Consider the following 14148-nt stretch of genomic DNA (forward strand, 5'->3'; position numbering starts at 1 on the left):
GGAGACTGGCTCCGAAAACCCCAGAGAAAGAGTGAAACGACTTACGGTTTTGGAACCTGGCTCAGAAGTCGGTGCTGGGTTGAGGGAGATTCCGAATCCAGAAGACGGGTGGCGGCGCAGGGAGAGGAGGGGGACTCTCGTCCCGACCAAAAAGGCCAGGCCGGGTCACAAAACCCTCCTCCCGGGTTTCGGCACCAGATGTAAGGAATCGGGGGCGCCCGCCGAATAAAACAGAGAAGAGACTGGAGAGCCAATCAGCCGAATAAACAGGGATCAGGCTTTATTGGGTGCACTCCGGGCGGGTTCACAGACTCCGGGGGTCGAGTCCTAGAAGCCGCGCTCAATGTAGGGGCTTGTGTCTTTTATATCTGCCTGTTGCAGCTGGAATTTGTCCCTTAGGGTTTGGCCCTGCGGGGGTTATGCATGGAGCCTCTGGAATATGAATAGATAAGATGGGAGTTAATCTATAGGCTCGAGGCAGGCCGTTCAGGGTGGGAGACAAGGCTGAGCAAGGAGACAATGGTCGAGCACTTTGCCTGGCACCAGTCCCCAGGCTATCGGACACTGGGTTTAAATTATTTTTCCAGTCAGTTTCTAAGATTAGGTAACAAAATCAATTTACTTCTCTGAGCACCTGTACATTTGAGGCTTTTCTCTATTAGTTATACTGGTGGAAGAAGCCTTCATTGCCAAGCAGTAACATTTGTATGAATTATGTCCCAAGTAAGATGGCCACTAGGGGTGGGACTTCCTCCCCTAAGCAAGACGGCTGCCAACGTGGCTTCAATGACAAGTTCTGCTCTTAAGCAAAATGGCTCCCAAAGCAGAATAAATACAGTGGTCCCTCGCTGTAAAGGACAAACACATGACCTTGCCCCCTGGATTTTTAAGGGAATGGCAAGAACTATCAGCTAATAGATAACCACTGCATTATATAAATAACCACTGCATTGTATAGATAACCATTGCTTTGTGTACACAGAAACTGATTATTCCCTCAGGCATAACAGCTAACTGCAAATATCTGCTTCTGTACATGCTTGCTTGCTCGCATACCCTTAATCCAAATTCCTTAACAGGGGCTAAAACAACTATATAAGCAACCCTCCCCCTGAGCTAGGGGCTGCTCTCTCCTCTGAGTAGGATGGGACAGTCGCCATGCAGCTAATAAAGCTCTCTTAATTTGAACCCAGTTCGGAGTCTGAGTCTGGTCTGTCTCATTGCTCTACAACATTTGGAGGCCCCAGTGAAATAGACAAACAAGGTCCCTCACATTGGCGTGTTGACCTCCTCAGACTCTGGGAGACAGGTCCATCCTGGGAACAGATGGGTGGTCTAGGGGAAGGCCTCAGAGAAGACGTTCCTCCGCCCTGGATGCCATTCTGCCCTGGAATTGTCTCTACTCCAAAATTCCATCTAGAGAGCATCTGGAAACCCTGGGCCCAGGTTCGGTTTGGCAGATGGGACGTCCCTCAGGTAAGTCTGTTTCTGAAAACTCTGCACTGTGAGGGGAAGTGGACCTGATGGATGCAGCACAGAGATCCAGCCACAGGGCCATAACGAGACATCGCTTTTGGCCCCGGTTCGGTTTGTTTTGTTTTTAGTCTTATTTGTTTGTCCTTTTGTGTTTTGTGTTTTATGTTTCTGGTGCCGGCCTGTGTCCTTCAGAATGGGTCAGGGACCTTCAGGACCTAGGGCCCCTCTTCAATGTCTCCTTAATAACTTCTCAGATTTTTCCAAGCGCGCTTCAGGTTAGAGCATCCCAGCAGACCCTGGATTCTTGCACACTTTGTGTGAATTGGAGTGGCTCACTTTCTAGGTCAGTTGGCCCTCCCAGGGCACTTTTAACTTAAGCTCTTTGTTCGCAGTTTGAGGCATCATCTACGGGACTCCTGGACACACAGACCAAACTCCTTACATCAATGTTTGGATTGACATAGCTACTGACAAGCCTGATTATATTAAGAAATGTTTGTGCCCTAATATGGAGAAGATTTTAATTGCCCAGCTTCCGCAGAAACCTCAGAAGCCCTCAGCTCCTGCTCCCTCCCAAAGGCTTTACCCTGTTCTTTCAGGTCCCCCAGAAGACCCCTCTCACTGACCCTGTGGGGCCACCCCTTATCGGTCTCCGCCACCTGCCACTGCCGTGGCCGGAGAGGTTAAAGCCCTTCAGCCCCTCAGTCCTTCCCATACACATGGCGGCTCCCCTTATAACCCCCCTCCGCAGGCGCCAGACTCCTCGGCTGCCATCCTGCCCCTCCGTCAGGTTGCTCCACCACCAGGTGGAGACCAGACTCGGCCCTTCATGGTTTATGTCCCCTTCTCAACTAGCGATCTGTATAATTGGAAACAACAGAGCCCTTCCTTCTCTGATGAACCCCAAAGTTTAATCTGTCTCCTACAGACAGTCTTCCACACCCAGCAGCCCACTTGGGATGACTGTCAGCAATTGTTGCAGGTCCTGTTCACCTCCGAGGAGAGGGACAGGATCCACAGAGAGGCAGCAAAATTTGTCCTCGGCCAACCCCTCACAGATCCGGCCCAAATAGGAACCTACCTCCCAACTACTCGACCCAATTGGGACCTGAACACTGATCAAGGTAAGGAGGCTTTAACCCAGTATCATCGATCTCTACTTCAGGGCCTCCGCGGAACAGCCAAAAAGCCAACTAATCTGTCTAAGGTAAGCGAGACTGTTCAAACCTCAGGGGAATCCCCAGCGGCCTTTCTTGAACATCTCATGGAGGCTTATCGCCTCTTTACTCCCAAAGACCCAGAGGCCCCTGAGAATAGACGGACAATTAATATTGCTTTTGCCACCCAGTTGGCCCCAGACATTAGGAAAAAACTCCAGAAATTAGAGGGTTTTGAAGGAAAGAATGTTAGTGAGTTAGTTAAAATAGCTCAGAGAGTATTTAACAACTGGGACAACCCAGAAACGGCCAGTACTAAAAAAGTCACAAGAGTAATCATAGCTGCTCTTTAAGAGAATCAAAAAGGGCAATGGGGAAATAGGCCTAAAAGCATAGGGCCAACCCCCCGGAGACCTAGGCAACGATCTCAGCCACATCTTTACCCTAACCAATGTGCCTACTGCAAAGAATATGGTCATTGGAAAAAGGACTGCCCTAAGAGGGGGGCCCAATAGAAACCTAAGTGTCCGATAGCCTGGGGACTGGCACCAGGCAAAGTGCTCGACCATTGTCTCGCTTGCTCAGCCTTGCCTCCTACCCTGAACGGTCTGCCTCGAGCCTATAGATTAACTCCCATCTTGCTCTTATTGATTCACATTCCAGAGGCTCCATGCATAGCCCCCACAGGGCCAAACCCTAAGGGACAAATTCCAGCTACAACAGGCAGATATAAAAGACACAAGCCCCTACATTGAGCGCGGCTTCTCCGACTCCTGTGCCCCGGAGTCTGTGAACCCGCCCGGAGTGTACCCAATAAAGCCTGATCCCCATTTATTCGGCTGATTGGCTCTCCAGTCTCTTCTCTGTTTTATTCGGCGGCGCCCCTGATTCCTTACACTAAGGACCTCATCTGCCAATACCCGATCTTCATAAAGGCCAAACTAGGCATATTAATAGACTCAAGAAGTTGGCATTTTAAAGCCTTGCCAGTTGACCTGGAACACTCCCCTCTTGCCAGTTAAGGAGCCTGGGACTGAGGATTTTAGGCTGGTCCAAGATTTAAGGGAAGTAAACACTCGGGTGGAAACCATCCACCCCACGGTTCCAAACTCTTACACGCTTCTGAGCCTGATCCCTCCTAACCGTGATTACTATACTGTCTTGGACCTCAAGGACACCTTCTTTTCAATTATTTTATTGCCTCTCAGCCAACCCATCTTCGCCTTCGAATGGGTTGATCCAGAAAGAGGATTCTTAGGACAACTGACCTGGACCCGACTGCCTCAAGGATTCAAGAACTCTCCCACCATCTTCGATGAGGCCTTAAGCAAGGACCTCCAACTGTTCCGGGAAAGGTACCAACATGTCACCCTGCTACAGTATGTAGATGATTTGCTTCTAGCAGCCGCTTCTCTTCCTGAATGTGAGGCCTCGAAGGCACTCCTACTAAAGCTAGAACACTTAGGATATCGGGTCTTGGCCAAGAAAGCTCAATTGTGCACCACCACCATGACCTACCTAGGTTATGAACTCAAAGAAGGAAAATGGTCACTCCCCAATAGCAGGATAGAGGCGGTCATGAAAATCCCTACCCCCATGACCAAGAGACAGGTTCAGGAATTTCTTGGGGCTGTAGGGTACTGCTGCCTCTGGATCCCTAGCTTTGCTGAGATCGCTAAACCTCTCTATACCAGCACAGGGGGAAAGGACCAATGCTTTAATCTGAACTGAGATACAACAACAGGCCTTTGAGAAACTAAAAAGGCCTTAATATCTGCACCTGCCCTAACTCTGCCTGATATCACTAAGCTCTTTCAGCTCTTCCTCTCAGAGACTCAACAAGGCATTGCCAAAGGGGTCCTAACCCAATCATTAGGGCCCTGGAAGAGACCAGTTGCCTACTTATCTAAGAGATTAGACTCGGTAGCCTCTGGCTGGCCCAACTGCCTGTGAGCCATAGCAGCAACTGCTATTTTAGTTAAAGAAGCATCCAAGTTAACCCTAGGGCAAGACCTCCAGATTATTGGGGCACACTCTGTTGAGGCTCTCTTCAGGAGCCCTCTGGAATGGTGGATGTCTAACGCCCAAATCACCCAATACCAGGTACTCCTCTTAGATTCCTCCCGAATCCAGTTCCTGAAGACCGCTGCCCTCAATCCAGCTACCCTGCTGCCTGACGATGAGCCTCAGGCTCCCCTTCATGATTGCTCAGACATTCTTGAGACTTTAACTAACCTGAGGTCTGACCTAACTGACAACCCTCTCCCAACTCCAGAGCATGCTCGCTCTACAGACAGGAGCAGCTTCATCTAGGAAGAAGTCCAATATGCAGAGCGGCAGTAGTCACACAAGATAAGGTCATCTGGGCCCAGGCACTAGGGCATGGGACTTCAGCTCAGAGGGCTGAACTAATTGCTCTCACTCAGGCTTTAAGATGGGCGAAAGGCAAGTCAGTAAACATCTACACTGACAGTTGCTATGCCTTCGCCACTGCCCATGTCAACGGGGCCCTCTACCAAGAAAGGGAACTCCTAACCTCAGGAGGGAAACAGATCAAAAATAAAGAAGAAATTATTGCCCTCTTAGAGGCCATTTGGCTACCAACAAAAGTGGCCATTATCCACTTCTGGGGCCACCAGAACTCAAACACCCCTGAAGCTAAGGGGAACGCCTTTGCCGACCAGACAGCCAAGGAGGCTGCCCCAAGACCAGTGGGGCCACTAGAGGTCCTTCCAGGGGAAAGTCTCCTCAAAGAGCCCTCCTATACCCAAGAAAAGGAAGAACTTGGATGGAGGCTCAACTGTAACCAGGGGCCTCGAGGCTGGAGGCTTCTCTCTGATGGGAGGATCCTCTTGCCTGCGGCCCTAGGCCGAGAGCTGATCTCTCAACTGCATCGGGGCATCCACCTGGGCAAGACTAAACTCTCCAGTCTCATAGCCCGGGTCTTTTATGTCCCAAACTTCAACAGATGGATAGTATCTGAAATAAGGAGATGCCCTGCCTATGTCCAAGTCAACTCTCACCCTCGGGAAACAACAGACCTCGGGACCCAAGAACAAGGCACAGCTCCTGGTGACCACTGGAAAATTGACTTTACTGAGGTCATCCCTGGCCAATATAGCTATAAATATCTGCTTGTTTTCTTAGATACCTACTTCGGCTGGACTGAGGCTTTTCCTACCAAGACTGAAACTGCAACCACGGTAGCCCTATTACTGCTCTCTGAAATAGTTCCCCGATTTGGCATCCCTCTAGCTCTGGGGTCCAAGAGTGGCCCGGCATTCATTGCTCAAACCATAAAATTGTTAGCTAAAGCTTTAGGAAGTACTTGGAAATTGCATTGTGTCTACAGGCCTCAGAGTTCAAGACAGGTAGAAAGAATGAACAGGGCATTAAAGGAAACTTTAACTAAGCTCCACCTTGAGACGGGCGATAATTGGGTAAGGCTCTTTCCTTTTGCCCTTCTTCATGTGCACTGTACCCCTTATCTTAAGGGTTTTACCCCATTTGAAATCATGTTTGGCTGACCTCCCCCTATTCTACCCAAAATTGGGGATGATGTCTTAGCCAACCTAGGTAACCATAACCTCCTCAGCTCTTTGCAGGCAATCCAGAGGCTGAGAGAACAGACCCGACAGCCAATCAAGGACACCAGACCCCAACAGGGGATACCCCAGATACCACCGCACGACTTCACCCCTGGTGACTGGGTCTGGGTCAAGAAACATCAGCCTGCTTCCCTCAAGCCTCGTTGGACTGGCCCTTTTCCTGTTATCCTGACTACACCCACTGCTCTGAAGGTAGCAGGATGGAAATTTTGGATTCACCACACTCAGGTAAAGAAAGCACACCCTGAGCAAATACCTGAACAATGGGCCTTACAGCGGACCGAGGATCCCCTGAAGATAAAGCTCTCCAGGGTTTCCTCCTAGTCTCTTTCCTGACTCTGATTGCCAGTAAAGCACCTACCCAATTTAGATGCATTCAAGGGTGGCCACTGCTATGAAGGTACAGGCCCCCGCCTGACCCTCAGAGTCCTACAAGGACAGGGGACATGCTTCATCATCGGCAACTACGACCTAAGCTCTTCCCCTTATGCAGACTCATGTGGGAATGCTACCACCCTAACCCCATTAAGCCCCTCATCACAAGAGACTTGGGTCCCAATTGCACCCCCCAGGACTTGGCTTGCTTGCGCCTCAGGAGTGACTCCCTGTATCTTTCCCATTGGAACCAAAGACTTATGTATTCTTGCTAACATTATTCCATAGGTTTATTTCTTCTCTGTTTGGCCTTAGGAGAAACCTGTTGCTTTTATGCTAACCAATCTGGTATTATTAGAGAAAGCATAAAATTAGTTAGATAGTGACTAGATGAACAAGAACAGGCTCTATCCACCTGTAAGAATTGGTATGAGAACCTCTTTAATTGGTCCCCATGGTTCACTACTCTTATCACTGGCCTTGTGAGCCCCTTACTCCTCCTCCTATTAATATTAACTTGTGGCCCAATCCTAATTAATTGCTTAATGCAATTTTTTAGAGAAAAAGTAAAAGCTGTTAAGCTCATGGTTCTTAGCACTCCCTATCAGAGGCTAGCCACAGTGGAAGAAATTGAAGACATTTTAGAATCAAAGATTTAATTTAACCCTAAGACCAGTAGGGAATGTAAAAGACAAACAAACACGTGACCTTGCCCCCTGGGTTTTAAGGGAATGGCAAGAACTATCTGCTAATAGATAACCACTGCATTATATAGATAACCATTGCTTTGTGTACACAGAAACTGATTATTCCCTCAGGCATAACAGCTAACTGCAAATATCTGCTTCTGTACATGCTTGCTTGCTTACATACCCTTAATCCAAATTCCTTAACAGGGGCTAAAACAACTATATAAGCAACCCACCCCCTGAGCTCGGGGCTGCTCTCTCCTCTGAGTAGGATGGGACAGTCGCCGCGAGGCTAATAAAGCTCTCTTAATTTGAACCCAGTTTGGAGTCTGAGTCTGGTCTGTCTCTTTAGTCTACAACACTCTTAATTTAAACCCAGTTCAGAGTCTGAGTCTGGTTTGTCTCGTTGGTCTACAACATCACCACTTCATGGTTCAATGTTTGCGGCTTCACTCTATCATGTTTTTTTCAAATATTACACTATACTTTTTTGAAAAAAAACCAATAGAGTGAAGCTGCAAATGTCAAAGCTTGAAGTGGTGAGGGACAACTGTATATAAATAAAGAATCCTACTTCACGGAAATTTATTTTTCATGGTAGAGTCTGGAACTGATTAACCACAATAAATGAGGGACAACTGGATTGTGATTCTTGCCCCTTAGCAAAGGGGCAGAGAGGGTGGGGCCATTGCAGCTAGTACAATCAGTTTGCCAGGGGTGGGGCCCTGCAGGAGTTTTGTTTATCTTGCCAGGGAAATTCATCTCCAATGGAGTATCTACTCCATGCCCCACCCACCCCTCCCCAGCACACAGACAAGAGGCCCGAATGGCATTTTGGATGGGGAATTTGTGGGTGGCAGAACTCTATGCTCTTATGCTCATAGCAAATAGCAGCAGCAGCTTCAGTGGGTTGCAGTTTCAGCTGATGTCTGTACCTGCATGTCCTCCCGCTCCCAACACTGTGTGCCATGAATTTCAAACCTATTGAGACCGGTGCACTCTCAGGGCAAAACCAGAGGGGATACTGGAGGTGGAGGAAAGCAAGAGCCTGAGGGAGCCCTTGGATTAGAGGTGCACTGGACTGTCCCCAGGCTAGGGGTGCTGGGTTTGGCGGCCCCTCTTACCTAAGCAGGCTGGGGACCTTGAAGTTTCACCTTCCCAGAATAAATTTCAAGGAAATAGCAAGTGCGTGCTAGCTCCTTGCATTTGGGTAGTGAGCCATTTCCTAGGTCCCTGGCTAGAGGCATAGAGTTTCAGGCCCCTCTTGAAACTTGTCTCTTTTTTAAAAAAAATAAGCTATCTTTTTTTCTTTCTCCCCTGGGAGGAGCTTCCCTTAAGTTCCTCTATTCCCTGGGGCCTGGGGTTCAGTAGCCAGCAACTGCCCTGGAGCCACATGCAAAGGCCATTTCCACTGGCTATCCCCTCCTGCCCCATGCTGTCAGATTCTGTGTGCCTGGTCTGCTGAAGTAGTGCTAGGCACACTAGAACTAGCAGCACCAGAGTAGGTATAGGGCTGAGATAAGAAACTTGACTAAGATGAGAGAGAGAGAGAGAGACTTTTGAATGAGTGATAAAATCCCCAGTTTAGGGAGGGGAGCTTTCATCTCACCAGAATCAAGAAATCCAGAGAATTCAGGCCAAGTTTTGATCCTTCCAAGTGCTGGTCAGATGCAGGCCAGAATGGCTGCAGGCATGAAGGGTTCTAGTCAGCTTCTATTACTTCTACTATTTCATCCTCCAAGTGCTGGTTTGGAGGCTGCAAGTGGGAGGGAGCAGAACGATGGCTTTCATACTTCAATCCTCTTTGTTTTTATCCCTACATGGTCGTCATTCTGTTATTGGGGGAAGTGGGGTATCCCATTCTCCAATGAGTGCTAAGGATCAGGTCCTTACAATGTAAAAAAAAATTTTCTGAGACTCGCATGGGAGGATAATTTTTCTTTGTGTGGAATTACATCTCTGAGTTTGCGAAGTTCTATTTCCCATAATCCAGTCCTGGAAGAAGTAGTGTAGCTGGTGATTCAGTAGAACTAAAAGCAAAGCCAATGTCCAGAGTTTTCATTCCATGTTGGCATTGGGTCTGGTTTAGCATTAGGCTGGCTGCAGTCCATTAGTCCATTGTGTGTGGGGTCCACATGGCTATCAGCCATGAGGGCCAGTACAGGAGCATGACAGCCCCACAAACCAGGAATTAACCAAGAGGGAGCCAGGAGACAAGAGGGCAAGAGCACAAGAGAATAAGTTTTTTGTTCAGGGCATTAAATATCTCAGATCTTCTCGTGCTTACAGTGGCCACACCTTCTGTGGCCAATGACTTGTTCACACATGGAATGACAGACAAGTACCATCCTTATTTCACCCAGATTTTACTGGGCATGTGTCTATTCTCCCCTTGTCCTGTCCCTTCCCTCAGCAATCTGTGGGGAACAGACTGACGGCTTCCTGGGGAGTGTTAAACTGCACCTTCTTGGCAAAGCTGCACAAATGGTAGGTCTATACTATTTGGTGTTCCCTTTTTTCTTTCCTGTTTTTCATAACTAGGTTAATTACAGTGGTATCAGGAGCATTTTTAGAACCCAGTTGCCACTCTTAACTCTTCCTTTACATCTCCTTCCTCAGCTAATGCTGATTCTTTTACCTTAGAATCTTACCATTTAAAAGCAGCATGCTATATAAAATATTCTGTAAAACACCTGTGCTTTGTCCTAAATTTTCTATTTTCTAATGCCTCATATATTCATTTAATGTTCCAATTCACTAATTCTTTATGTTATGCTCACTATCATGTATTACTTATTATGCTAATTAACCTATTCATGAGTTAAAAATCTTTAGAAGCTCTTATTGTCATTAGGTAAAAACTTCTGCACTTGTCATCAAGCAAAATGGACCCAGTTCTGATTTTTCAGTTTACTCTCATGCATGTAGGTTACACCCTAGCCAATCTGAATTAACAGCATCCATTTTTTTCAAAATTTATTGAATAAGTTCTCACATTTGTCTACTGAATTTGGTGCCACATTTTTAAAAGCTGTGTTCTAATATTTCTAGTTGAAATTTGACAAGGAACATTTCTAATTTTCCATTTCTTTATGAGAACTAATTTGATCCTCAACAAGAGTTTGTTAAAACTGACATTTATAGCATTTACCATGTTGATATGTTCAGAAGTTATCCTAAATTACACTACAGTACTTACATTAGCTCTGAGGTCTCTGCCCATTCCTCCTCATGGCACAGTAGGATTCTGTACACAATAAAGACTCTTTATACACTTATATAAATGAATTAAAACTAAGTGGTAGGCCCCGCTGGTGTAAACCAGTGCTTGAGCACCGACCCATGCACCAAGAGGTCACCGATTCAATTCCTGGTTGGGGCACATGTCCTGGCTGTGGGCCCAATCCCCAATGGGGGTCATGCAGGAGTCAGCCAGTTGATGTTCTCTGTCATCAATGTTTCTTTCTCTCTCTTCCTCTCCCTCCTCTCTCTCTCTAAAATAAATAATGAAAACAAAACAAAAACAAAAACAGAGATGGCAGTAGAGTTAATGGAAGTTACACAAACCATCTCCCAGGACCAAACTGGAATTACAACTAAAATAAAAACAAAACATTGGGAAAATCAACTGAAGAGCAGCTATAAGGGAGCCAGTACAACAAGGGACAGAGAGAGGATGCCAAATCAAGCCTGGTAAGAACTGTGGAGGTGAGTGGGGGCAGCCTAGGAGCCCATGGACAGTAGTGAGGGCTGTATTAATGGTGTGCACATACCACTGAGAAAGAGGAAGTATTTAAAAGCACCAAATCAGCTGCATCCACTCACTGTGGACTCCAGCAGGAGGGCAGACTGGAATGGAACTGTGTGGAGAGAGTCTGGGGCTCCTGGCTCAGGAGACAGCTGGATGGGAAGGCACTGGAAGTCTTGTACTGAATCACTTCAGCACAGAACAGTAGCTATACTACTCAAAGAGCCCCTTCCCAGAGCCCCAGGGAGAAGCAACAGCCCCTTCCACAGGAAGTCAATACCACCAGGCCAGGCCAAAGCAATACAAATTGAGGCTCATTAACATCTAAAATATGATAGCTATGCCCTGATCAGTTTGGCTCAGCGGTTAGAGCGTCGGCCTGCAAATCAGGGAGTCGCAGGTTTGATTCCGGCCAAGGGCACATAAATCAGTTGCGGTTTGTCCCAGGCCCCAGTTGGGGTCATGCAGGTGGCAACCAGTCAAGGTGTCTCTCTCACATCGAAGTTTCTCTCTCTCTCTCTATCTCTCTCCCTCCTACTCTGTCTGAAGATAAATGTAGAAATATCCTTGGGTAAGGATGAAAAAATATAAAAAATAAATAAATAAAGTATGATAGCTGGCAAGTACCCCACTGAAAATCCTCTTACAGCTGAGGAATTTTTAATTTAGCTATGGGCTACAAATCCAGGCTTATCTAGTAACTGAGACTAATAGCTTCCAGACAAAAAGCTAGAGGATAACTGAACCTTTCCTTCGCTTGAAAATCTACCCTGGTAAGTAAGACTTGACAGTGCTGTTTAATGTGGGTCCTCCCACACTCATCCAATCCCAGTAGAGGGAGACACAATCAGTGGAACACCAAAACCCACAGGGAAAATTGGGAAAAATCCAAAACCCAATGAGATAGCCAAAATGGTGAAACACAAAAAAAACAAATTCAAAATAAAAGAGCAAGATAATTCAACAGAAGATGAAATAATGAAGAGAATTGAGCAAGATATCAGAAGGAGAGTTCAGAGTAATAATCATGAGGAAGCTCAACAACATGAGTAAAGATATAGAAACATTGAAAACCAACCAAATGGACATGAAGAATGACATAGCAGAAATAAAAAATACATTGGAAAGAATAACCAGCACAGCAGAGGAAGCCAAGGTTGGGATCATTGAATTAAAAGACAGGGTAGAAAAAATCAACCAATCAGAAAATGAAAATGAAAAAACAGGAAGACAGCCTAAGAGAACTGTGGAATAAATGAAACATAACAACATCCACATCATAGGACTGCCAGAAGAAGGAAATGAGCAAAGGTTAGAGAATATATTCAAAGAGATAGTGACAGAAACCTTCCCTAACTTGGTGAAGGAAAAAGGCATACAAGTCCAAGAAGCACAGAGAGACCCAAGTAAGAAGAACCCAAAGAGGCTCACACCAAGACACATAATAATTATAATGCCAAAAATTAAAAACAAAAAGAGAATCCTAAAGGCAGCAAAAGATAAGCAACAGGTTACCTACAGAGGAACCCCCATAAGACTCTCAGCTGACTTCTCAGCAGAAACACTACAGGCCAGAAGGAAATGTCATGAAGTAATCAAGGTAATGCAAAACAAGAATCTGAATCCAAAGACTACTCTCTTCAGCAAGGCTATCATTCAAAATAGAAGGTGAATTAAAGAACTTCCCAGACAAAAAAAGGCTAAGTGAATATATTAACACCAAACCAGCACTCTAAGAAATGTTAAAAGAGTAGCTGTAATAAGCAAAAGAAATAAAAGACAAACAAAACTATGATAAACAAAAATGGCAATAAATACATAAATGTTAATAATAACCTTAAAGGTAAATGGATTAAGTGCTCAGATCAAAAGACACAGAGTAGCTGAATATATAAGAAAGCATGACTCATATATATATTGTTTACAAGAGACCCACCTCACAACAGAAGACTGACATAGGTTTAAAGTGAAGGGATAGAATAAAATTTTTTTCCAAGTAAAAAGAAAGGAAAAAATATCTGGGGTAGCAAACTCATATCTGATAAAATAGACTTTAAAATGAAGGCCATAACTAGAGACAAAAAAGGCCACTACATAATATTAAAAGGATCTATCCAACAGAAGGGTATAAGCTTGGTAAACATATATACATCCAACATAGAAGCACCAAAATACATTAAGAAACTTCTGGAGGACTTCAAAGGAGAAATTGACACCAATACAATCATAGCAAGGGAAATTAATACCCTACTGACATCACTGGATAGATCTCTAGACAGAAAATTAACAAGGAAACAGAAACTCTAAATGATGCACTAGATAAAATGGACTTAATAGATATTTACAGAGAATTACACCCCCAAACTGCAGCATTCACATTATTCTCAAGTGCACATGGTACATTCTCAAAGATAGACCACATTTTAGAACACAAACTAAGTCTCCATAAGTTCCAGAAGACTGGAGTCATATCAAGCATCTTCTCAGATCACAATGGCATGAAACTAGAAATAAATGACAAAAAAACATGCAAAAACACTGAAACGCATGAAGGCTAAATAGCATGTTATTAAACAACAAATGGGTTGCCAAGGAGATGAAGGAAGAAATTAAAAACTTCCCAGAAACCCATGAAAATAAATACACAACACAAAATCTATGGGATGCAGTGAAAGCAGTCCTGAGAGGGAAGTTCATAGCACTACAGGCCTACCTCAGAAAACAACAAGAAAATTTCTAATTGACTTTCTAACCCTACAACTTAAAGATCAAAAAGTAGACCAAAAGAAATACCCAGAGCAAGTAGAAGAAAAAAAGAAAGAAAAAATAGTAAAGTTTAGAGCAGAAATAAAGGACATGAAAAGTAAAAAAATAATTCAAAAGATCAATGAAACAAAGAGCTGCTTCTTTGAAAAGATAAGCAAGAATAATGGATCCTTAGCCAGACTCACCATGAAACAAAAAGAGAGGACCCAGAAATGAAAGAGGAAAAGTAACAACTGACAACACAGAAATACAAAAGATTATTAAAAAATACTATGAACAATTATACTCCAACAAATTGGACAATCTAGGTGAAATGGTCAAATTTCTAG

The sequence above is a fragment of the Molossus molossus genome, unplaced genomic scaffold, assembly GCF_014108415.1.
Source record: "Molossus molossus isolate mMolMol1 unplaced genomic scaffold, mMolMol1.p scaffold_m16_p_7, whole genome shotgun sequence".
NCBI lineage: Eukaryota > Metazoa > Chordata > Mammalia > Chiroptera > Molossidae > Molossus > Molossus molossus.